We start from the raw sequence: 27,778 nt of genomic DNA on the forward strand, positions 1-27,778 counted from the left end.
ATCTTATTTAATATTTCTATTGCAGAATCCATCAGAGTTTAGACATCAATAACAGCATTTAAAGAACAAGACAATCACAGGATATTACATCACAACATTTAATAGTTAGTCACAGCACAGATTTTTTAAAATTTATTTTCGTTGCATATGACATAAATGAGCTCACGGTCAACTGCTTGATCGGCGGGTGCACTGCCTACGGTAGAAACTAGTTGCAGAATTGTGGTGAACAATAATTTTGTACAAAATAAGAGGTAAACAGCAGAGCAACAATTTTGTGCTTTTGTATAAACAACTAAAGTTTATTTAAAAATGATAAAAGATTTCGCTTTTGTAAGAGATAATAAGTCTGTGTATAGTTCATTTTGTAAATATACATCTTTAACCTTAGCTGATAATTGTCTTTGCCAGGTCCTGTGAATGTGCCATTTACATAGCAAATGTGAAACCTTTTCAAAAATCGTATTGAGTGGATGAGCTGTAACTTTATTATTAGTCATTATACAATTACAATTTAGGTTTGGAATTTTAGATTTAAGAGAAAGAAATACTTAATGGTTTCTGCATCTAAACTGCTAGTAATAAAATGTGCAACTGGATAACTATGTCCAAACTCTGTAACTGAAGTTTATCTAAAAATATGATAAATATTTGTGTTATGAATTAAGCTAAAGAGAGTTTACTACATCATCAAGTAAAATTTAAATAGAACATTAAACAAGAAAACCCATATTTCTTTTAGACTGCTCTTATACCTCACAACTTGCAAACTTAATTCTTTATTCTGATCTTTTAGAACAGACACATTTACAGACTGATGGCAGAAACAACTAACTTTTTAAAAAATTAACATAAGCAACTAACTTTCTGTTACAAGAACAATATTAACCTTAATGGAGAAAAAATAAATCTTCAAAAAATAACTAAAGCATCACACCAATATTAACAAAAATATGGTTTAATAACACAAGCCTGCGAAATGGAAGTTTTTGAAAAATACAAGAGAAGTTATTGGTGCTGATTTCGAAAATGATCTTCATTTTTCCTAATCACATTAGGATTTTTTGTAAAATCGATATTAATGTCTTCACTAAAATCCTATTTAGAAAGGAATTTTCTCAAACAATTTTTCAAGTACTATCTGATAGCTGCTATCTTCATTCATTTTGATCTATGTTAAATTTAATCTTGTGAAAGAAAATTGATTTTTGAGCTATCAGTTAATTTTTTATAGGTTAAAATGAATAAAAAATACTGTTACCAGACCGCACAAGTCACCTCTGGTCGAGAGAAAAACAATAAGTTCCTTGCGTTTAAACTTTTTACATCAGTTTCGGGAAGAAAATCACCAACATACCATTTTAATTTTTTTACATTAAGATAGCTTATGTAAAATTGACGATTGACCAAGAATAGCAAATATTGTGTATGTGTACATGAAAGTTTGAAACAAACACAAAACAAGCAAAGAACATATTGGTAATTTAAACGTAACGTAAAAAAGAGAAAAGTTTCTATTTAAGGATATACTCGTTTTCCTCTGAAACTTATTTTTGATGATCTTCTTTTATGCTAAATCTCAGATCTATCCCGAGCTATCATCCAACAGTAGTAGTTTTTCTAAATTAATGTCCTTAAACATGAGCAGGTTTTGCTACATATGGTAGTCATTTAGAAAAAATTTCCTTCTGTTGTCTTTTAATATTATCAGAACTTTTGTTCAATTATGTGCAACTAATTTTGAAACTAAAAAATTACATAGTTTCTTAAGAACAGTAGCAAAGCATCTAATTCTATCACCTTCATTTTTCTGACAGAATGGGCAATAAAATAACATTGCATGCATCAAATAGCAAATGGGACTTTCAAATCTTACATTTTAATGAAGAGGTCTATGCAATAGGGAAGCCTACAAAAAAGAATGTAAGCTATTTATAAAAGCGCAATTGAAATAAGATGAGTCATTCTATGATCTTGCTTTTGAAAATAAAAAATGCACACAATAGCAAATAAAGCTAATTACTAATAATTACTTCATTCAAATTATTTTAAAATAGAGTCATTTAAAATCGTACAAAGAAATGACTCAACGGAAACAATCTTCAACTTGATTGATGCGACCCAAATTAGTACCGCTGACTCGACCAAATTAGTATACACCTCTGAGTAGTAATATTAAACATCAAGTGGTGTTCCCTCTATACCTAGATAAATATAATTATGAAAAAAAATTAGAGACAATAACTAAAAACACACAAAATACACTGAATTGGTTAAGTAAGAACATTTTAAAAAAGAGCAATGTCATTAATTTTGAAACTTTACAAGAAACTTGATTTATGAGTATTTTACAAGATGAAGTTTTAAATAAATTTTATCTAAAACTGATTTTGCCAGCTAAGTGTTACACAATGATTCAAGATGCAACAAGTTTTCAACTCTGATAAAACTAGTGCTTTATATATATATATATATATATATATATATATATATATATATATATATATATATATATATATATATATATATATATATATATATATATATATATATATATATATATATATATATATATACAGTGATGGCCAAAAAGTGTGGACACTTTTTGAAAGTTTCATGTTTTTCAACTTTGTGTGCTTGTAGAATATATTAATTTTCACTTAAATACAAACGTTTATATATCAAATTGTAGGTAATTTAATGTAGAATTTAATAATAAATACAGTAGTACAATATCTGTATTACAAAAAAAGTTATGCAATTAATAGTAAGATCTATCTTAGATTTGCATTTTTCTAAAGTGATACTTACACAATCAATACTTAGTAGGATAACCCTTAATTTTTAAGACAGCTTCACGGCGTCTTTTAGTCGAGTGGATGAGTGTTTGGAGTTCATCTTTCGTAATCACATGGTGCCAAGAATCAATTATAGCTTCACTTAGTTGTCTTTTATTGGATGGACGTTTTTTTCGTACAAGAATTTTCAAACGTCGCCACAAATCTTCAATTGGATTGAGATCAGGGCTGTTTCCTGGCCTTGGTAATATATCTATGCCTTTATTTTGAAAGCATGCTTTGCATACTTTTGATGTGTGGCATGGAGCTGAATCCTGCTGAAAAATAAATGGTTCGTTGTTGGGGAAGAGATCCCTGATGGAAGGTATCAATTTTGGTTTCAGGACAGTTTCGATGTATTTTTTGGCATTCAGGATGCCAAATCAGGCCGGAAAAAATGCACAAGTGCTACTGCCGATAGAAAAATTAAATGGCTATGCCTTCAAGATAGAAAAATGTCATCAGAGGCCATTAGATGTGAAATGAATGCAGGTGGTATTGCAGTAAGTTCACAAACAATAAGAAGAAGGTTATCAGGATTTGGACTAGAAGCTAGAATTCCAAGGAAAAAAGCATATTTAAATCAAAAGCAACGCGAAAAACGAGTTAAGTGGGCAAAAGAACACATTAAATGGTTAGAAAATCAATGGAAGCAAGTAATCTGGAGTGATGAGAGTAAAATATCGCTCTTTGGAAGTGATGGTAGAAAATACGAGAGACGTAGAGTAGGTGAAGCGCTTCATCCTGATTGCATTGAAGCAACTACAAAAAATCCAACAAATGTCATGATTTGGGCATGTATATCTGCAGACGGTGTGGGCCGAATTCAAGTGATTGATGGCATCCTGAATGCCAAAAAATACATCGAAACTGCCCCTGAAACCAAAATTGATACCTTCAATCAGGGATCTCTTCTCCAACAACGCACCATTTATTTTTCAGCAGGATTCAGCTCCATGCCACACAGCAAAAGTATGCAAAGCATGGTTTCAAAATAAAGGCATAGATATGTTACCATGGCCAGGAAACAGCCCTGATCTCAATCCAATTGAAAAATTGTGGCGACGTTTGAAAATTCTTACACGAAAAAAACGTCCATCCAATAAAAGACAACTTATTGAAGCTATAATTGATTCTTGGCACCATGTGATTACGAAAGATGAACTCCAAACACTCGTTCACTCGATGAAAAGACGCTATGAAGCTGTCTTAAAAATTAAGGGTTATCCTACTAAGTATTGATTGTGTAAGTATCACTTTAAAAAAATGCAAATCTAAGGTAGATCTGATTATTTGTTGCATAACCTTTTTTGTAATACAGATATTGTAATACTGTATTTATTATTAAATTCTACATTAAATTATCTTCAATTTGATATATAAACGTTTGTATTTAAGTGAAAATTAATATATTCTACAAGCACACAAAGTTGAAAAAGATGAAACTTTCAAAAAGTGTCCACACTTTTGGCCACCACTGTATATTATATTCTGGGAATTCAAGGCTGAAAACATACCATTGAATCATAATTAGATTTATATTTCAAAGGAGGAGTTATTTTTAGAATCTTGTCCCTCTTTCACTTCCATTTTAGGAAGCATTAAATGATTTTCCATAATGCGTAGAGTTACAAGGTATGTACGAATGGAACCTAATTACTTCAAAATCTGTAAGTATTTAATGCGAGTTGGTTTTCGCATGTCTCTTGCTGAATAATGTGTTCCAATAAACATTTGCCAGAATCATCCGGAGTTTTGTCCACCCCCTCCCTTGTGGAGAGTGGGTGTGAAATGTTATAGCCACCAGCCTACCTTTAAATAAACCTTTTGATAACTTATTATGGCTTATGACTGCATTATTAAAAAAGGAATACAACAATAATAACACGGATGTAGCCCTGTTATTATGAAATAATAACAGGGCTACATCTGTGTTACTAATGCCTCTATCACACGAGAGAAAAATATGTGCAACTGCAAGTGTAAGTGCAACTGTAAGTGAAATTCCTCCGTTCGGAGTTGCCGAAAGGGTTGCTTAATTGCCTGAACGGTTGCATGTAATTGGGTTACCATATTTTGTTATTTATCTTTACTTTTGGCTCATATTTAATTTTATCATATGATTCTATTATATCATAGTTTCTCAACGATGTTCGTAAAGATGCTGTAGAATATTGATTGATTTTGATTTATTTTTTTACATTTGTATTTGTGTTAAGTCTTTTCTTCAGCAGCAAATTAAAATTCTGAAAACTTTATTTCCCCATTAGTGAAGTAGCATAGTATAAAAAGGATTATGATTTCTACCTCATAATATGAGATAATATTAAGATATCATTGAATTTCATGCTGCGTCCCTAAAAAGATAAGGAGGTGAAAGGGGGATGGACTTAAATACTATCTAGAATTTTGACGATTTTTTTACGTTGATTTGAGTGACTAATGTATGGTGCGTAGCATTTTTAAAAAGTGCTTTTTAAGTGAAGTAGCATAGTATAAAAAGGATTATGATTTCTACCTCATAATATAAAATGATATTAAGATATCAATGAATTTCATGTTGTGTCCCTAAAAGGATAAGGGGGTGAAAGGGGGATGGACTTAAATACTATCTAGAATTTTGACGATTTTTTTACGTTGATTTGAGTGACTAATGTATAAAACATGGTGCGTAGCATTTTTAAAAAGTGATTTTTAAGTGAAGTAGCATAGTATAAAAAGGATTATGATTTCTACCTCATAATATAAAATGATATTAAGATATCAATGAATTTCATGTTGTGTCCCTAAAAGGATAAGGGGGTGAAAGGGGGATGGACTTAAATACTATCTAGAATTTTGACGATTTTTTTTATCTTGATTTGAGTGACTAAGGTATAAAACATGGTGCGTAGCGTTTTTAAAAAGTGCTTAAAGGTGCTTATTTTTGATTTTCATTTTTTAAAGGCCCTTAAAGGTGCTTTTCTTAATAAGTGTTTTCAAAAAGTGCCTTATTTTCCTTTTTCGAAAATGAGATTTATGAAAGGGAATGTCGATTTTCGCCACATATTATGTAAAAACGTACTTTTCACATTTTTCTATTTCACGTTTTCAGAATTCATTCGTCCCGCACTGGACTGATCGTTAAGACACGGTTCCCAGCAGATCACCGAAGTCAAGCATCACTGGCTATGGTCAGTGTGCGGGTGGATGACCACTTGGATCAGTCTGCGTAGGAACCGAGGGTGTGCGGTATGGGTCCTCGTTAAACTGTGCTACCGCAAAGTGCTCAACTTCGCTCGCAGGTCGTCGGGCTACCGAGGCGGGGGTGCCATCCCCTCCACAGAGGATCAAAATTGTGATGGCATGTCTTCGGATCATCCTCCGGGATGTTTCCCAGACCGTCGCCAATAGCCCATTGTGCAGCTCTAGTGCGACGTAAATTAACAACAACAGCAGAATTCATTCAACCATGATCAATTTCAGCGTACCGTCAGTCCATAGCGTATAAAAGCGCCAATCATTTTACAGGTTTGGTGAAATACTTGCGAGTCCGCATGTGCGTCTAGTGAGCTGGGTTCGGTGAGATTCTTGCTCTCTCATGCTGTATTTTGCAAGATATTCTCAATTATAGGCTTTATTTTCCACCCTCTGAAATCGAACCGAAAAATCTCTTGATCATTTTTTTAATGGCTAATATAATCAAGAAAACAGTTCTTTGTCAAATTCTAGTTATTTTATCATGATCATGTAAAGTCTGAGAATTATTTTGCATTTTGTCAATTTACCTAGAGCTTTAAAATATTTTTTGAGTGCCTAAAATGTTCTTAAAAGTTGCTTATTTTTTGTTGAAAGATTTGGCTCCGCACCCTGTAAAAGCATAGTTTATTTATATATATTTACTATGTAACATGCTAGCTAGGCAAGTGCGGTATCATTATCTATGTAAACACTAAATCGAATGAGAATAAAAACAAGCTGTCTGATTTAATAGTTTAACAAATTGAAAATTTATGAAAAGTTTCATGTGTAGAAAGGACAATTTTATAACTTATACCACTTTATGCAACTGACATTGCTATCTAATCAAGTAAGGCATTTCTTCAAATTTATTTTTTAAGCTTAATTCAAAAACATAGTCCTTTGAAATAATTCTGTAGAAGAAATGATGGTTTAATGTATGAAATATAAAATTTTTGAATTACCTTTCACGCATAAAATATTTATAACATCAAAACTATTAGATCTATCAAATCAATTCTATTTTTTAAATTGAGTCTAAAAAATACATAATAAATAATGTCAGACTTGTCTATACTACAATGTCTCAGAATTTTATTTTCATCAAATTAATTTACATTACATGAAGGGATCATCAATTTTATTCATTTACGCATTGCATATCAGGAATATCACTTTTATGAAAATTATTTTTTCCACTTACTTAGTAAAATTGCTTTTTAAATATAAGAGGATTTTCAATGTCATACTTACATTTTATTATTGAAAAATTTAAAACATTCATTATTGGTATAAGATAATTTAATTAAAAATTATAGGATTTATTTTGGGACAAATTTATTGTAATATACAGTATATAGATTAAAATTTATTAATAACTAAGAAAAAAACAATATTTTATTAAGAACATACTTTTTATGTATCATATTATTTTGTTATAGCCTTTTACGTGTTTTGTTTTGCATTTTAAATAATACAAGAATCAATTTAAAAAATAAAACATTTATTGTCAAGTGAAACATTTAGAACATTATTCATTTTTATTTCTTATTTTTTAATTTCTTCCATAAAAACAGTATTACATCTCTTTCCTTCTTTACCAGATAAACCTTACAGGATTATACGAAATATCTGAAATAAAAGAAAGAAATCACTTTCATGATAAAATTTTACCAACACATTATTAGAATAAGGAAGATTAAATGCCATTAATTTGAAATCATTTAAGTCCTTAGGTATCCCTTTTAAACTTATTTTAAGTTTGACAGATATTTTGATTATAGTTCTAAGATTATTCTATACACTAATGAAAGATGGCAGGTGTGTTTAGTTTTGTAGTTCTTATGTTTGGATTGAAATTTGTTTCAAGAAAAATAAATTGTATTTATAAACGAAGACTCTTAAAAATGTAAGTATATTGAAAAATTAGTAAGGTACATTTACATACTTACTGTCATTATAGAAAAGTTAAGTATCAAGAGATAAATGTGAAGTATAAATAAAAAGTAAAGTATCATTAGTTAACTTTGAATAATTATAAACAAAATATTATGCAAATCATCATACACAAAAAAAAAAAAAAAATAGAAGGGATGAATGTAGAAACAGACAAGGAGATTGGGAATTTGCATTTTTAGTAATTACTTTTTATATATAATATACTACCTTTCTTGTAATACTTTTCAATAATTACTGGAAAATGGGGTAACTTTGTGAGAAACAAGGTAAATATTTACCACACATATTTTCTAACTTGTTTTAAAATGAGATTTTCAAAAATTAAAAGAATTCTTAGGGAAGAATAAAATAATTATTTCACTAATAATTATAAAATTTTCAAATAATCGGACACATGCTTTTACAATCAACAGAAACAAAGATTAAAATTTAAAAATAAAGAAATATAATCATTACTATATTTTATGTTATAATACTGAAAAAAAGTTTGGCGAGTTGCTTGGCGAATATTTCAAAGTAAAGCTTTTCGCCAGTATAATTCTTCACATATATAAAAATAGAAATTATTTCTATTTAAAGTAATTAAAACTTTGATCGGAAGAAATTATAATAAGTTTTAATTTTATTAGCTTAAAATAAATAAATATTTTAAAAGAAAATTTATCGCAAAAATAATGTACTATACTCACCGATACTAAAATCGTGTGCCGGTTCCTGTTATGGTAGTACATCAACTGCATTGAGATGGTCATCTCATAGTGCGAAAGTATTTTTAATGCTTTCATTTTAAAGGAAATGTTATTATTAAACTAAAAACTTGTTCCGTCTCATCTATAATAAAATTTCATCCGATCATCCTCTTCCTAACGTCGCCGCCATTTTTATTTACATTTGTATATGTCATCACATAAAATTGAAACGTCATAAAAAGCAAACGATATGATTGGTTCATGAAAGAAATTGCCTGAACGGTTGCAGATATTTCGTGCAACCGTAATTTCTATATCACACGAGCAATTTTTGGAGAAGTTGCACTTACACTTGCAGTTGCACATATTTTCTCTCGTGTGATATAGCCATAAGAAATAATATATATATATTATTTCTTAGGGAAAATTTCACTTCGTAATTCAACGTTTTTGATTTAAGTTTAAAAACTATTTTTTATCACAATCAGACTGAGTTATGAGAGCGAATGCAAAATATATGCCTATTGTGGCAAAATGACCGATGCACAAAAACTAAGTGACAGTACAATAGACTACACATAAATATTTTTGAAAATTAATAAGAATAAAACAATTTCAGTACTTAAAAAATTAATAAGAATCAAGGAGGAAAAATGCTTAATGTTTAAAATGAAGAAATTAAACAGAATGCATGAAGAAAGATTTTAAGGAATAAGAACTTTAAAAAAAATGAGCCCCACACCAAACTCCAAAGAATGGAAAATAGTACTTGATAACAAAAATACTGTATTTTTCACTGAGGAACCAAAGTTTCAAACTCAGACATGATAAATGTTAGTGTATTTTTTTTTTATTTATAAGATAGACAAATGATTCCTGAAAGAAGAAATTATCTGAATTTTCTTCAATGTTTTTTTATTTTAGTGCTTAATTTTTTTTCTTTTTGTATATAAAAAATAAATAAAAGACTTACAGACAAAAGAAACATTAAAACAAACAAATTCCTCCATAATTGAACTAAGCATGGCTTTTAAAAAAAAGAAGAAAAAAAGATATTAAAGTTTGCAAAATCTATAGCAATAACTGAAAAAAGATTGATGATAAAAACCTCAAGTATTTACTACGAAATCGCACAAATCGAGCAGGTGAAAAAGAAGTTAATCAAATGTATGTTTCAAGATTCACATATTATAATTAATAATACTGTACTAAAAATATTGAGATTTTAAAAATATTCAAGATTTAGCAGTGACAACAGCTGAAAAATTGATAGAAAAACAACAGTAGAATTATTGTATCAGATTATTAATATTCAGTTGCGCAATTTGAATTTTCTGTATCATAGTAATATCTGTATTTTAAGATATCATGTGAAAATCAACAGCAATAACTGCAAAAAAAAAAAAAAAAAAAACCCAAATCAAGTCTGCGAAAAATCAATTACACAAATAAATACGTGATTAGAATTTCTCGCTTCTTAATAATATTGTATAAAAATATCACGATTTAAAAAATCATGATGATATCAAGTAGCAAAAACTTTAAAAACCTCAACTAAAACTTGGTTGTGTCCTTGTAAAAGAAACGATAACAATAAATACATGAATTGAATTTTGCGTGTCATAATAATATTGATAAAAACCATGAGAAAATCAGTAGCAGTAACTGCAAAAGAAAAAATCAGTAGAATCGACATCAAAATCAGGTATTATAATGATATCCAGCGAGTTGAAATCTCCATCTACAGTTATCTTATGAAAAATTCAAACTAATTGTATCCAATTAAAAAACGAGAGCAAATATATAATATTGATTAAATAATTCTTTTATTGCAAATCGGAATTTATTACACATTTTAAATCAAAGTTTAAAAGGAATAAAAAAAAACACCATTTTTTTTCTAGGGAACAATAATTTAAATGTTGCTATTTCAGAATTACTTTGAAGACCGTCAACTTAATTATTTTTCTTTTCGCCTCCGTGGTTCATTAATTTTAACTGAAGAAGTTATTACAGATACAAAGTTTTATAAGAGTTAATTATTACAGATATTAAGCATACAAACTCAAAAAGAAAAAAAAAGGTGCTTGTAAAGGTGGTATAAATTTCATATTAAGGAGATTTTGTGTAAGTGGTGAAATTTAAATTTTTGATTAGCGAAATTCCGAGAAAATTTTGTTGAAATATAAATTATTGATTTACGAAAGTCCGTTAATCAATAATCTTAAGAATCGTGGAATTCTGCAAATTAACAGAAGAAACACATGCCTAATAAGAACAGAAATTCCCAATAATCCCAATTTAAAATGAATTTTAAAAATCAAATTGAATAAGTCAAATATATTTAAAAAAATAATCGTAGATAAATAAAAAGGATTCTACCTATACATTATTAGCCCTTACTGTTTATATTCAAAACTGCAATGAATTTATCTTAAAAAAAACATACCTTTGGCATCTCCAAGATTAGAAAATATAGTTTTGATTTTACAAAGAATATTTTCAGTAAGTTCACGAGATTTTACTATCATTGGAAAAATATTCCTCCGATTATACACCAATTCCTAAAAGAAACAACATATAGCTGTAATGAAATATTACAAGTTATAAAATTATAATGTTAAGTTTTATAGTGTAATGAATAAAACAGTTTAACACATTGAATCAGCAATAATATATATATATATATATATATATATATATATATATATATATATACACAACAAAATAAATAAATACAAGAAAACACGAAGAAAGTTAAGAAAAACAATAACTTTCATTTATTGTGCATAAGCTGCAAGTAAACAGAACTCATTAGATAAGTTCAAAATAAAGATAAAACAAAGGAAAATAATAGACATAAGAAGAAGAAAAAAAAAGGGGGGGGGGATAACTTTTTTTCTCTTTATTATTCCCCCCTTTTTTCTTCCTATGTCTATTATTTTCCTTTGTTTTATCTTCATTTTGAATATATATATATATATATATATATATATATATATATATATATATATATATATATATATATATATATATATATAACAATTGCATTCTAGAGATCAAAAATGCAATCTGAATATTTAGTAAAAATGGCTGCTCTACACAGAAGTTACCCATAAGATTTCTTTTTGTGAGTAATGCAGATTTTTGCTAAACATTTTTAAATAAAAAAATTACAATAATAAAAACAAATTCTGAACAAAAAAAAAAATCCAATTTAATTTAACAAAAAATATTTCAAAAATAATATTGACCCACCAGGGGAATGATTAGGTAACAAGCAATTGTCCTTAATTAAGACAAATAACCTATTAAAAATACACATAAAGCATTTAAAAAATTTCGTCAAATAATGTTTTTTTTTCCTGAAAAAATTCCCCCCCCCCAAAGTTTTTTTTTTACGTAAATGAAAATTTCTTTTGGAAATATCAACTTTGCTATTATCTCATAAAAAATAGAAGTATATTAAATTTAGAAATATTTTCATAATACTCTTTGTTATCTTGTCTTCTCATTTAATACTAAACATTTACATTCATTGTGTAACACATTTACAAAAAAAATGGATAGTTTTAAATCATATATTGAATAAAAATAGGGTAATTATTTATACTTAATACATGAATTCATTATAATAAATAATACAGATCTCAGTGAGCAATGAAGTGAACTCAGTGAACTGATGTGTCAAAATAATTACTACTGTTTTTTGAAATAAATTTCCCTTCAAAGTATAGAATTTTTTCTCTAGATACATCAAAAATAAATTTGAAAGCTAATTTAGATCATAGTTTAAAAAGTCTTTATTAACAAATTTCCTAACATAAATTTCTTCTCCTTCAATTTTTTAAAGTTGCAACACCTGATATTTTCTTTATGTTTCTCATGGCCAATCATAAAAAATGAATCATATGATCAGAATAAAAATTGCAATTTAAATATTGTTTTAAAATCACTGAGGTTTAAAGTAATTATTTCCTTAATTAAAACTTATCTTTAAAAATTATACTTACATTTAAATTATAATTATATTTTGTTAAAAAAATTCATCAACACAAAAATTGCAGTTGGGTATAATATTAGGCAGGTGAAAAACTGAAAACTTTAGCCAAAACACCATCTTCTTCACGTATAAATAAACAGCAAATTCACAAAATACAGAATAAGAAACTTCTCATTGAAAAACAAATTATGAAAATTATTTTAGAAACTAACAAGTAGTAGGTAATAAAAAATTAAAAAAAAAAAACTAATTAAAAAGCTTAAGAACACAGACTCATTTCTTTTAAAAAAAAATAAGTGATATAATTCAAAGATGATATGAAAAACTTGTGATACCTATGATATATTAACAAAACTCATGATATACTAAAAATTTAGAAATACAATAAATATTACTTTTAATATTTATCTGTGTTTAGAAATAAACACTTGTTGTTAAACGAAATTTGAAAATATTTACAACATTTAGATAAATGACTTAGATTAAAAGAAAGAATGTATGTGAAATATTCAATTTAAAATTTTTTTTATAACAATGAGCTCATAAGTAAATTATCAATTTATTTTAAAAAAATGATATCAAAAATCTTTATTTAAATAATGATAGTAGAGAATAAAGATAGTAGAACTTATAAAATGTTAACTTTTTAAAATTGTTTGATATTTTAAGAATCAGGGATGAGAGCAGTTGGAAAGTAAAAAAGAGGAAATTCAAGAATGAATATATATATATATATATATATGTAATACAAAAATTATAAATACTTTTGTATTAATAAAAGAATTAAAACTCTTTCGGTTTCATACAATGTCTTTGTTAAAGAGTAAGCATAGAGGTATTCTATTTTGGGAATTCAAGGCTGAAAACATATCCAGGGTTGCCACAGAAAAAAATGAACAAAATAGTTGCTTTTAGTAGCCTAAAGCATGAAAATAGTAGCCAGAAACTAGGAAAATAGTTGCCTAATAAGAACAAAAATTCATCAAAAATATGACTAAAATTTTGTTAATGACTTAATTGTCATATACCATCATCCATTCAGTCAAGTTGGTGGCAAATATGATAATTTTCATATAAATGTTTATAAACTCATGTTTGTGAAAATTGCAACACCATGAAGGACTTACGCGAGTGAGCTGAAATTTTCAGGAAATCTTAAGTAGAGCATGATATGCAAATGATTAGAATTTCAGACCCGTAGCGCATGCGTATGCTGAGCAGCGCCCTCTGAACGGCGGATGGATCCGAATAAATAGACGGTTGTAGCAAAGCTAGTATGGTTATCGGTGGCTATCTGCTAGTGGTAAACGTTAGCTTAGTCATTACTTATGCCTATTGGACGAAAGAGAGCGAGATTTCAACAACTTACGGGGTTTAAACAGGGGAGAATCATCGGCCTTCGTGAAGCTGGATTATCTTATCGTACAGTAGCCCCTCGTGTGCAGCGTAACAGCAGCACAGTGATGCGTGTTTGAAAGCAGTGGAAGGACGAGTGTCGGACAACTCGGAAATCTGGGAGTGGACCCCGAAATGTCACGTCAGCTCGTGATGATAGACACTTGTTCGGCGTTGCGCTAACGGACCGTACGGCTCCCTCTAGACAACTAGCAGCACGGTGGCCAATAGCTACAGGTGTTTCATTGTGTGCTTTATCAATTCGTAGACGTCTGCTGCAGCGTGGACTGCGCGCAAGGACTCCTTTATACAGGATCCCCTCACGCTAAACCTTCGCCGCCTGCGGCTGCAATAGGACAACCAGCATAGGGACTGGCGTGCTGATTGGCAGCGTGTCGTGTTTTCTGATGAATCTCGCTTCAATTTGAGGTACCATGATGGCCGCATTCGTGTCAGACGCTATGCCGGTGAATGCCATCTTCCGGAGTGCGTTATCGAACGCCACAGTGGACGAACACCCGGAGTTATGGTCTGGGGTGCCATAGCATATCATGGACGATCTCAATTGCTACGAATTGTGGGTAATCTGAACAGCAACCGGTACATCAGTGAAGTTCTACAGCCCCAAGCTGTTCTCTTCCTTCAAGCCTTGCCAGGTGCTGTATTTCAACAGTACAATGCCCGCCCTCATATTGTTAGGACTGTTCAATCCTTCCTTGCATCGCGACAGGTACAACTTCTTCCTTGGCCGGCGTATTCCCCGGATATGTCACCGATTAAACATGTGTGGGATTTCGTTGGTCGGCGTCTCGCTCGTAATCCTCGCTCTGTTGCTTCTACAGACGAACTTTGGGTACACATGCAAACAGTATGGAATTCTCCTCCTCAGACAGACATTCAAAGTTTGCTTGACTCCATGCCACGTCGTGTAGTAACACTTATGGCGGAGCGTGGTGGCTACATAAAATACTGATTTTGATCTCTTGTTATTGTTTGTTTGCCTTGAAAGTTTAATCATTTATTTGTACCACTACCACTCAACTGTGTATTAAATTTCATTCAATTATGACGATTCCTTCATGGTGTTGCAATTTTCACAAACAGGAGTTTATATATATATATATATATATATATATATATAAAGTGATTACTAAAATTCGAAATTCATGCAATGTAATACCGTTAAAATTTAAAAAAAAAAGAAAGAAAAAAAATCATGCAGAATTTTTAGTGATAATCATTGAAAAGGTGATCGAGCTATGAAATAGACTTACAATGGAATTTGTGCAGATTGAACGAATTAAAAAGTGAAGACTCAAATTTGCAATTCAAAATTTTTAACATTTTTTATTTTTTATTCATTTTTATTTTTTTCCACCAATTTATGCTTGAAAAAAAACATCTCTAGGAGTACAGAAAAGTCACCCAATAGTTTCCTTTTCTTGAAAATAGTTGCTTTTTTAGCCTTTTCAGGCAAAAAAAGTTGCCATAGTCGCTTCATGTCAAAAATAGTTGCATTTTGGTCGCCTGTGGCAACCCTGTAATCAGGCATAATGACCACAGATTTGATAAACATTTAAAAAAAAGTATTTTACAGATTTCAGTTTTTATTTTTTTATTTCTTTAAAGAGCTTATTGATAAGAGAATAATAAAATTTTGCAAAATTATTTCAAACAAAACTACTTCATTGGAATACAGCTAGTAAAAGAGAAAAATGAAAAATTACGTGAAGTAACGGAAATAAAAAAATTAGATAGCATAAAATAATCCAAATCAAGAAGTTTATTTACTGAAAATAATACCAGGACAAGGAGTTTGCTTAAAATTTTGTAAAAATATGTTAGTGCTCAGAACTAGCATTCAACTTTCTTAGTTTTGCTGACTAGTAGAAATTAAGACAGTTAACGCTCGTTAGCACAACTCTCTCTATTACTACAACCCTTCCATTTTAACGACCAATATATGAAGTATCACAAGCTTTTCGATTCCATAAGACGTAATGTTATTGTAATGTCCACCAGAGAGCCCGAACTGAACTGTTCATTTCAATATAGCACCTGAAATTTTATCCTTTTGCTTAATTTTAAGAAAATTACTTCAAAAACAGAGGCTAAATATTATTATGTGCTTTTGAAGTAAACATTCTCTCCAGGAAACAATTCAAGCTAATATTTAGTTTGATGCTATATTATAATAGTTTTATGCCAATAAATCTCTATAAATCAAAAAAAGGACACTTTATTCTTACCCTAAGTAGTCAGGCCTACTTTATAGTCAAAAAGAGGGTGAAATATTGATCACTTTTCATTATAGAGATTTTGAAGCGTATATTGTGTTCCTATACGAAAATCGGAGTCACACCTGTATGCATTCATAACATTTATAAATTTCTGTAGAAACGTTCAATTAATTCATGAATCTTGTTTTTTTCATTTGAAGGTGGCATTTACTCTTTTGCAATGTGATTAAGTGGCTTATTTTGGAATAAAAACACATAGTATTTATAACATTCTTCTTCTTAATTTTATTTTTGCTAAGTATTTCTTTGGAGGTATGTTATTTAACGAAAATGGCTGCTTGTAACCAATGTAAACATCATATGTTTCAAACAAAAATTAAAAATGTTGAAGGAAGCTGATAAAAGAATAATCTTTTCGTTAAATTCTTTATCAATAATATGAAAAAATTATTGCTTACTCATCCATTAATATTATTTTTTCACATTCAACAGAAGTTGCTTTAGCATCAGACTTTGTATTAAATCTTTTTCACCTAAAACGAAGAAGGAAATATTTAATGATTTCAATTTTTATAGGCTGACCATAACAGAAAGAAATATTTTTCAGTTTCAAAACAAAGAATAAAAGCAGTAGGTTTGCTTTTTTGGCAATGTCATAATAATATAGATAAATTTGAAGATAGTTAAAAGTAATATTAATAAATGTAATACGTTTGCTTCCAATCAGTAGTTAGTGAAAGTCACCTAGGAGTTAAGGGCATCAACAGAAATTTTTCTCAGGGGGTGCAACTAGCAAAATGTTACTTTAAATAATTCAAAAACCGTTTTTTATTGAAAAATATATTTATATGTGTTGTAGATCAGAAATTTTCACAATTTCAATAATTTAACTGAAGCTACAAAGCAAACAATTTACAATTATTATTAATATGAAAAAATTAAACAAATAATAAATAACAAACTTTATTTAAGTTTTTTAATTAAAATATAGTATGAGCTCAAAAGGAATAAACAGAGCTCTAGTGTTCCATAATTTTAAATTTAATATTAAATAATTGTTTTTGCTATATCTTCCAATCAGAAAAAAATATATTCATCCATCCATCGTTTCAACAATCAATGCAGGTATAATAGTTAATTTTAAAGATATAAATTTAAAAATGTAACATTTGCAATAAGTTTATAAACCAGACATTTTTTTCTTCAAAACTTTGATTTTTATTGATTCTACAAATAACTTTACTAAGCTAGTGTTTTTTACATTTAACCCGTTTAAGAACCAGTTATCCAGTTGAATTAATTATGTCTTAATTTTCCTGAAGTGATTATTTAAATTATATAAATGTCTGTCCTCAAGACATTAGTATGTTCCTGATTTTGTTTTTATGTCTTGTTATGAGCTATTATGCAATATAGAAAACAAATGTTCTTCCAAATACTACAGTTTTCTTACTTGAAAATGACCTCATTTTTTATGGTTTTAGAATTGGTTAACAAAGAGAAATTTTACAACTGTATTACGTAATTAAGTGCTTATTTCTCAAATAAATCAATATTATGTATCAATTGTTATATTGATACATAAAGATTTAATGGCAAAGAAACTAAAAATTTTTAAAAATGTTTAGTTAAAACAAATTGTTTTATTAAAACAAATAATTATTTAATATCTACAAAATTAAATAAATATAAAATAAGAATGAGTTCAAAACAAAAAATTTTCAATGTTACATTGATACATAAAGATTTAATGGCAAAGAAACTAAAAATTTATAAAAGTTTTTAGTTAAAGCAAATAGTTTTATTAAAATAAATAATTATTTAATATCTACAAAATTAAATAAATATAAAATAAGAATGGGTTCGAAAAGAGAAATTTTCAATGTTATATTGATACATAAAGATTTAATTGCAAAGAAACTAAAAATTTATAAAAGTTTTTAGTTAAAGCAAATTGTTTTATTCAAACAAATAATTATTTAATACCTACGAAATCAAATAAACATTGAAACATTTATACACTCACATATTGGTTTGTCAAATATTGGGGGACGGATGCTGCTTGTTCTCCATCTAAAATTTTGATTAGCAAGAGAGTCAGTTAAAAACCTTCTAATACTGTCTTCAGCAGATGTATAACAGGGTTCCCACTCTATGATGAGATTGAAATTCAAGGACTTTCCAGGACTTTTCAAGGACCTTAATCTAAGACCAATTTTAAAAATTATTCTCTTCTATTTTACTAGAGGCAACAATGCTTGTTGTGGCAATAATTAATTTCAAATATAATACCTAAATGCATTGCCTATATAGAGAGAAGAGAGTATATGTATTATGGACTAAAATTTATATTTTTTTAAAAACAACCCTACCGGTTTTACATATTAATTCACAAAATCATTTTCAGCACAATCTATATCAAATGGTAATGAGGTGTTAATGGTGTAATCCTTTAATCCTGTGTATTTCCATGTGAAGGCTGCATGAAAGACAGAGCTAAATCTTAGGTATTTCATATTCCATGACTATTCCATAACCCCCTCCTCTCCTCCATTAAACATCGTTTCTGAAATTATTCATCCATAATTTACACAACTTTCTCTAAATGTTATGCAGCAACAATTCTTTCTAAAAATAAAAATTAGAAGGAACATATCCCATTTTCACCAAGTTTAAAAGCATTATTCGTTATGTGTAATCCACAACTGCCAATGAATATGACCTGGTGGGAATATTTCTCTTTTAATTCACACTGAAGCTTCTAATAGAATTTCCAATTGACATAGGGTCCATCCATGGATAATTGAAGTATTTTAGAGAGCTTTTAACCATCATCCATGCATTTGTAAAAAGAGGACAAAATATTTTCTGCAGTTCCATGACCCATAAATTGGGAGGTAAGATACTTAGTGCAAACTTTATTATCAATTCCTTACCATAATGTCCATCTGCTTAGATTGTAGAGACTGATTTAACGTCTCATCAAAGAGTACAGTGTAGCAATCAACATTCTTCAGCTCACTTATAAGAATCCCTTTGAAGTATAGTGCCAATCCAAAGGAGCCCAAATAGGCTCACTTTGTGGCACTACAAAAAAATTGTCTCGCTATACAGCTATTAGTAAACATTTTGGAGAACAATTTACTAATCCCTTCACAGGAGTTACATGAATAATTACTAGTGATGCGCTTCAGACTCCAGAGAATTTCAGCATCAAGCACATTCCTTTTGACCAGATAAGAAGACAATGTTACCTCGGCCACTAAAGTTTCTGTTTCACATGGGGCACACGATGTTGAAGGAGTATTTACACCAGATGAATTAGATGTTCATGTCTTTGGAAAAAGAGAACTCAGGGCATGAGACTGATTTTTTGCTTTACCTTTCTCTGATGTGTGATTTCAGAGCAGATTCTTCCATTTTTGCGATATCGATCTCCTTCATGCATAATCGGCACTTGGCTCTGAACTTCTTTTCGGGCATCGATAAAATCCATTCTTTATAAACTTGATTATCCATCCATTGGGGATTAAAATAGCACTTCCCAAGCATAACTAGTCTAAACTACATAACACAAATACGAAGTCGTGCCTTTGCGAATACGCTTTACAATAAAGTTTTGAAATGACGCAAACGTAAGGACAAGTGCGGATGGTAAAACGGCAAATTTATTGAAAACTACAAGGTACATATTGTTACGAAATTCGAGAGTATTCTAGTTTCGATAAGAAAAAAGAAGATCTAAGCATATGCGACAGAAGATGAAGTGGAGTCTCGCCCCGAACGCATTGATTGTCTGCTGAGCTCCGCGCACTTGGCAGACACCAAGACGCTAGGCCCGGTTAGAAACGGTGGCGTTAAAAACCACGTGAGAGAGCTCGGGAACAAAACAGAAAGATCCGTGGGTGTTTTATAAAAAGGGCCGCCGGCAGTATTGGACAAATTCAAGGACCTATCAAGTTTTTCAAGGACCTAAGACGTTTTTCAAGCACTTTCAAGGACCTAAATTTAGCAACAAAAAAATTCAAGGACTTTCAAGGACTCTCAAGGACCGTGGGAACCCTGTATAACCATCATCCTCTTTTGGGGGGTTTTCACAATATACCCTAATATAAACAGAAATTAACAAAAATGTATTACATAATGAAAAAATGGTAAACAGTAGAAAATTAAGTGTAAAAAAATACAGAATTGGAATAAATATACATCTCTAAATTAATACTTTGTACGCATAAAAGGCTAACATAACCCTAAAAAAAGGGATGGATTCGTTTCTTTCTGTTGGCCACAACAATGCCTCAATTGCATCAAGAAACGAAACACGAATAATTCCTGATCGCGAGCACTAAGTTAAATAGCAATGACTTAATGAAATTTGAGGATCAGGACTGAAAGTCATAGAATAATTCAGTTTTTGCCACTATTTATCGCGACATAAATGAAAATTTTTGAATAAATTTTTTAGGCCTAAATGTGTGGAATTATGTTCCTTTTCATTCAGTTAAGAAACCAGTAAAATATAGATGATTGAAATATGCAAGAAAGACAGAAGTAAATGCAAAACATTTCCATGACTTGCACTAGTCATTTTCAAACTTATATTTTGGATATCTAAGTTAAACAAAATTAAACACATATGAAAGAAAAGTTTTATGCCTTTGTTAAGTGGAAATGTAGAATTTTTAAAAATTTAAAGTGTGTCATTCCCAAAATAAATAAAAAATGGCAAATCAGCATAAGTTGCCAGTGTCGAATTGTTAATTTTAAATTATACAAACACAAATGTATACATTTTTATCATATTGAGATGAATTTTAATATCTGATGTCCAATAGGTGTTAGTTTTAAGTGACGGACATCAGTATGATATTATTTGTAACTGATCATAATAACCATAATATTTATAACTATTAGTAAATAGTTTAAGTTATTAAAAAAATTACAACAATAGTTTTTTATTACTACTTGATAAATTCAATTCAGAATGTTTGTATAAAGGAAGGAAATAACTTTTTTCAAGCATACATTTGCAGCCAGAATATAGTCTTTGAAATACTGCATGAATAAGAATAATATACTATTATGCTTCATTATCTAGTCAGCAAGCTAAACAAGTTGTTTGTGAGATGATTCAAAAGAATTAACAGAGAAAATTATTCCATGGCATGGCCTGCGATAAAGATTTCAAATTATTAGCCAGTAAATTAACCAAATATCTTAAGTATTTGCCAATTTTTCAAAGTCTTTGCCAAATGCAAATCTTAAATTTTCATGATTCATTTTTTTTTCTCACTGAAAATTATTTTACGGTAATTTGTTTTAAGCTTATATTATTTGGACCCAATTCTAATTGGTTATGTTGCGCATCCCCTAAAATTACCGCAATTGAATAAAAACATTGATTTGTTTAGAAAAATTCATTTTGAGGGTAGAGTTAAATATAAATTTTTCTTTCCAGTGGAAAAAATAATTTATCAAAACACAATTTAATTAATCAAATTCACGATTTTATCGCATTTGGCGAGGTGGCAAATACTTAGCACAGGCCCTGCATGGGTTGAAGAGCAATGGTGAGCAGGGTTTGCAAACCCCTTGTTAATTAATAAAAACTTTTGCAAAGTATAGAGCTGTGCATTAGCTACCTATCACCCTTTTAGTTTTTTAAATTTAACTACAACACTTTAGCCTAAAAGTTGATTGGTTAAAACTATTGAATTAAAGCATTATTAAAAATGAAAATTGTTCAATAAAACACAAATAAAAATGAAATAATTAGAGCTCAGTCTATTGTAATTTTCAAAGAAATTAAGAACATCTAATTATCAATTGAATTTTTCTTCAAAATGCACAAATTTATAAATAAAGATATAGTATATGACTAAAATTAAAAATATTTTTGTATCCTTAAAAAAGATTCATGGGCAGAGTTAATGCATTCATTATCAATGCATGAAGAATTTCAAAAAATATTTCTAAAAATTTTAAGGGATACATGCCTTTGGTAAGTTTATTCACAATGACTTAATAAACAGAGAGAAAGTAATAATAATAAATGAATAAATAGTATTAGCATGTTAATTTTAGTTTGAATCTCGATACTTACCAATCAGGATGGACTCGCCAGTTATCACCACGAAAATAGTCCATCCCTAAAACAAAGAAAATAATTTATGTGAACAGTCAAACAAATTAAAAATAAAAATACAAGAATGATTTGAAATGAAAATTTTAATTAAAAAAGGTTAAATTATGAAGACATAAAAAAAAGTAGAAGAATTTTACATTAGTTTTGATTTTCTAAACATAAATAAATATAAACCATGAAGAAAAGGAGTATAAAAAATTTAGCACCTTTTCTTTACTTATGGAAAGCTAGTTTAAACTAGTCAATGTGTTAAAATAATAGTAACTCTCCAAACATTATTTAGACAAATGATTAATCTCTATGATCAATTATAACTTTCTTTCTTCTAAATGCAAGTCGAAAAAGGTTTTCTATCAGCAAGATTGTGCACATTAAAGAAATTTGAACTCATAATCCTCATAAAATAGTTAAAAAATAACAAATTAATGAAAATGCATTGTTTGTTGATAATACGAGTTTAAATAGAAAACAAATGTCAAAAGTAGAAAATAACAGATAGTGAACTATTAAAAAAGAAAATTATTGCGACAATCTAATAGGTATTCAGCAAATAACAAATGAAATCTTATTAGGTCATGCTAAGTATAATAGAATATTAAATATTAAGTTTTAACTTTTGAGAGAGAACAACTAATCAAAAAATGAATTATTTATGTTAATCATACTTTTTATCCAAGGAAGCTCATGTTGCGTGAGTTTTAAATTTTTTCAATTATCCAAATATTTTATAATTTTGATCCTAATTCAACAGAGATAGATACATACATTTGAAGTAATATCCTGTATGTAAAAATTGCTGATGCATTGGTCATTATAAATATACATATGTTTTTCCATAACGAAAAGTAGCACAAAAATAATAAAAAGGTTAAAGTATAATATAAAGCTGTTTCTATCAATACCATAAATACTGCTCTTAGTGCATGGACAGAAAATCACATTCATCACAGCAAACATGAAATTTATTAACAGCAGCAAATTACCTAAATGCTTATAAACTATGTCTCGATTTTTGCTTCTTATATGCATATGGGTTTATGTTTAAATAGAATCCTAAAACACATTCTAAAATTGAATTAATATCTAAATATTTTATAATCAAAATGTTTTTATCCCTAAAATCTAAATGCTTTCAAATATTGAAAAATTACATAATAAAATATAATTTTGGTGACAAAAAGTAACACCTACAATCTTCTTCTTTTCTTTTCACTTCAACTTTTCCGATTACTCTATAATGGCCATAAGGTTCAGGCAAAGAAACAGCTAATCTATAAGATACAATAAAATAAAAATGTTTTGTCAACACTTTGATAAGTAATAACAGTAATATAGAAAACTTAAATTTTCAGCATGAAAGAATCGAAACAGATGGTAACAAAATAGAAGTTAAGAATTCAAAACAAATTTTTCTATTTTGTTTTTTCCATTTGGTAAGAGAATTTTTCATATTTATTTTAAATAACTTTCATGGACAACTAGCATTTTGTTATTAACTTTCACAATTGCTAGCAAAAATAATGAATTTTTTTTCTTTTTTTCCAGAAATAAAGTAATGTAGAAAATCAAAATGTTTGGGTGCTCAAATATCAGGAATAAACATCTATCCTGCATATTCCAGGAAGTTAAGCTTTAACTCCCAGTTAAAATTATAGAATTAGAAATTTTTTATTTCTATATCTTTACATAATTATTTGAACAAACCCTTGTAGACAAAATTCCATACTTCTACGAGAGAGAATGATGAAATTTGAAGAATAAAAGTCAATAAAATGTTATGCTACGATAAAATGTATGATAAATGTTACAATAAAATGCTGTTAGTTTTCAGGACTGGAATTTGAAAAAGAAAAATATCCATATTTATTTTGATAATATTGGCAAAAATCTTGGGTCCTAAATGATTTATTTTCTTAGGGACAGCAGAGAAAGAGAACACTTCAGGACCTGCTAAATGTTGTGCCTAAGACCTTACGATGTCTAGAGATATTCTGAAATTGAATGTAATAAAACTTTTCATTACAGTAAATGAGTAAAAAAATTGTGAAGCGTACATTGAATGGAACTTTTAGTATAGATATAGGGGCATCAGATATAGTAAAAGACTCTGCCTCCTGTTTTCTAACACTCATCAATCGCTAGGAAAGGGACTCATAACAGAAAATTTTTTAATGCTATGGCTTCGCTAAGGCTCCAACAATTTTAATATATATTTATATGTGATTTTTAATTTCAGATTTGAAACTTTTATTACAAAGAGAAACAAAATAAGCAAATAAATAAAAAATAACGTAATCATCAGCTCACACTTAAAATATAAATTTAATATAATTCCCAGTTCAGATAGTTGTTCATTCTAAAGAAAATAATTGAATCTAATAAACTTTCATTTAGAACTGATCTTAAATCATTAAATTATAAGAATAGCTTTTCTACCACAACTTGGGTAACAGACAATGTAGTTACAATGCAGCAGGTCTCTTGAATGTTTGTAGGACACGATGAAATTTCTGAAACATTGATGCATGAGTATGATAGAGCTGTCACTGCTTTGATTCTAACAAAAAGGAGCAGTAGCAAGGAAGCCACTGTTGGCTATAAAATCCCAAGACAGGGGGCCGCATCATAAAAAACATCACACTAGGAACGACCAGTGGTCAATTCCCACTTCCATGTTGAGACTATCCCTGCATGTGTGGAGATGAAGGAGAATAGATTCGTTCAAAGGGAACTTACTTTATTTAAAAACAATTCTCTCAATTTTTATCATTATTTTGGAAGAGACACTGGAATGTTCACAAATTCCATTGTGACAAAGGGAACCTCAGATGAAGCATCTGCTCCCCTCTACGCACGCTATATAATAAATCTATTTCTTATTATGTGTAAAAGTGATTAACTTATCCAAATGAATTAGGCTGCATAAATTTAAGTCTAAGCTAAATCTTACTTCGAGCACGATCGACAATGGAATATGCGTCGATCCAGGTATTTGAGCTTGTTATGGTTTACCTTTACAGTTAAATGGTAGGTACTAGGCACAATGGGAAAAGTAATTTAAGAAAATTAGGCAGTGGCCAGAAGGTTGAAACGGGGTGGGTGGGGGTGGGGGTGCTGTGATAGCATTAGCACAATGGGAGAAATTTAGGGCTACAGCTCCACGGAAAATAAAGCTTAGGAGTGATCTGGCTCCAGCTCTCTACCCAGGAGAATTGCTTCGCCATTCTACACTATTTCTTATACTATAATTATAATTACAATAAAATACTTTTGAAGAAAATATCATAAAGGGAAGCATGCTAACTTTACTATAGAAGAGTTTAAAGGAAAATAAACAATATTAATAAAATATGAGAAACATAACAACATAGAAACTAGACAATAACTATTTCTGGAGACAATATGAAGGAAGACTCAAACACTTACGAAAAAGGAGTGTCATCAATAGGTCCATAGTAGTAAGAATTATTCCGAGTAACAATTCTTTTCTGCTCCAGATAAAAAAAAAGAACATTAAAATAAGTAACAAAGTAAAAAACCCAAGAAAACAGCAAAATTATTTGTATAATAAACAAAAGCAGTAATAAAGGTAAGAAAAATTCATAAAAATGAATTATATTAAAATCTTAATCGATTGCTAAATAGCAAGATAATTCTAAGATCATATTAGATCACTTCATTATCACAAATTAAAAGAATGCAAAAATTTAATTTATGAAATCTATTGGGAAAAATAATACATTATTTGTTATCATTATTATCTTTACAAATTTTTTTTAAATAATTAAATATGGTTATGAATAATATTTTAATAAAAAATTCATGTTCACAAAAAATTGTAATTTACTTTAATTTTTTTTCTCCAGCAAATAAATCTGTGACAGAATAAAATGTAAACAGTTTCTTAGAAATTGCTAAGCAACTAGAAAACTTTAGTTTCGTTTAGATGAGGCGAATTGCAAATAACATTACTTGCATGCATTACAGACGAGACAGGCTCAACCAAACCCCGATACCAGCATTATAACAAAACAAAAAAAAAGTTTTCAGAAACTAATGGAGAACTTCCTATAAAATTTAAATATATTTTTTTTCAACATACAAGAATCTGTTTAGTTAAGTTATTTGGTATAAAATATATGCAAAGAGCATTAAGAATTTAGAAATTTTTAATATCATGGCCTGAAAATATTTAATTTTAAATAATGTATTCTATATGTCAGTAAATATTGGCCTTATAAATAGCTTTTAAAAAATTCTCAGCGTTTTTACTTATCAAATCTTTTGCGCAAATCAAAAGATTTTGGGATTACTCTCGAAAAGTGAGTTTGAGCTCACTAGTTTGAGTTGAGCTAATTTCAATACACTTGGACTGGCTACATTTTCCCCATAAGAAATTTTAGTTAATGACATCATCATCATTGGCACGACAGCCCAGGGTGGGACATAGACTTCTCCAGAAGATTTCTCCGTGTCATTTTTCTTGTCACCAGATCTTACTAGTTCAAAATGCTGATTATTTTAAAATCCCAATGATTGAGTCATTCAAGTTTTGGATGTCCTCTAGCTTTACTAACAACTGGTTTGTGTAAGAATATCTTATGAGTTGGACTAGTTGTATCTAAACAAATGTGCCCAACAAATCTCATTGTTCAAATTTTATTATATCTATGTTCTCATAAATTATGAAATTTCTGTTGAAAGTGCCCTCTTTGACTTTGCCAAAAATGGTTTGCAAGATGTTTTTTTTCCACAGATGGTTAACATAAGCTTCTTTCTATGGGAGAGTCTAAGTTTCAGATGTATAGATAAGGATTGGGCATCTAATAGTTTTGCACAGGAGTAGTTTTGTATGTCTCTTTACGAATACTGATCTAAGGACATTTAAACATTTTTAAAGTATTATTTTAACTTCTATTGCTTTATAAAACATAACATTGCTGCATAAAACAATAAGGTGAAATACTACACAAGGGTATCTCAAATTCCTTCCAGTCTTAAGTCATTGTAAAAAGAAAAAGGGTAACTAACAAAAAGGGTTTCTCTGAAATGAAATAAGTTCCATTTTTCTGAGGAAACAATTTGAGCACACCAACAAAAACTGGGGGAAATGTCGAAACTAAGTGAATACAACACTAAAAAAAAATGAGTGACATAAAAAAAAGTTGTAAAACTTCTCTGGTTACTTGATGTCATAAAAAATGTATGTATTTTACTGCAATGTATTTTATTTAATTTTTTTCTCTCAAAACTGCTAAAATAATGGTTATTAAGATGCTTCTCGTACAATG

General features: G+C 29.2%; 1 pseudogene across 1 annotated transcript in view; it reads right to left on the reverse strand.

Moving 5' to 3' along the window:
* Positions 1-7,543: 7,543 nt before the first annotated feature.
* The window catches only part of LOC147810029 (voltage-dependent calcium channel subunit alpha-2/delta-3-like), a 47,953-nt pseudogene continuing 27,718 nt past the window's right edge, over positions 7,544-27,778 (reverse strand). Inside the window, exons 16-22 of the transcript XR_015434059.1 lie at positions 25,914-25,975; positions 23,679-23,758; positions 22,446-22,491; positions 18,369-20,448; positions 16,801-16,875; positions 11,154-11,268; positions 7,544-7,688 (exon numbers count right to left, since the gene is read on the reverse strand). The product of XR_015434059.1 is annotated as a voltage-dependent calcium channel subunit alpha-2/delta-3-like (transcript). The remainder of the gene's footprint in view (positions 7,689-11,153; positions 11,269-16,800; positions 16,876-18,368; positions 20,449-22,445; positions 22,492-23,678; positions 23,759-25,913; positions 25,976-27,778) is intronic.

The sequence above is a fragment of the Parasteatoda tepidariorum genome, chromosome 5, assembly GCF_982258835.1.
Source record: "Parasteatoda tepidariorum strain Cologne lab strain chromosome 5, Ptep-v5.0, whole genome shotgun sequence".
Taxonomy (NCBI): Eukaryota; Metazoa; Arthropoda; class Arachnida; order Araneae; family Theridiidae; genus Parasteatoda; species Parasteatoda tepidariorum.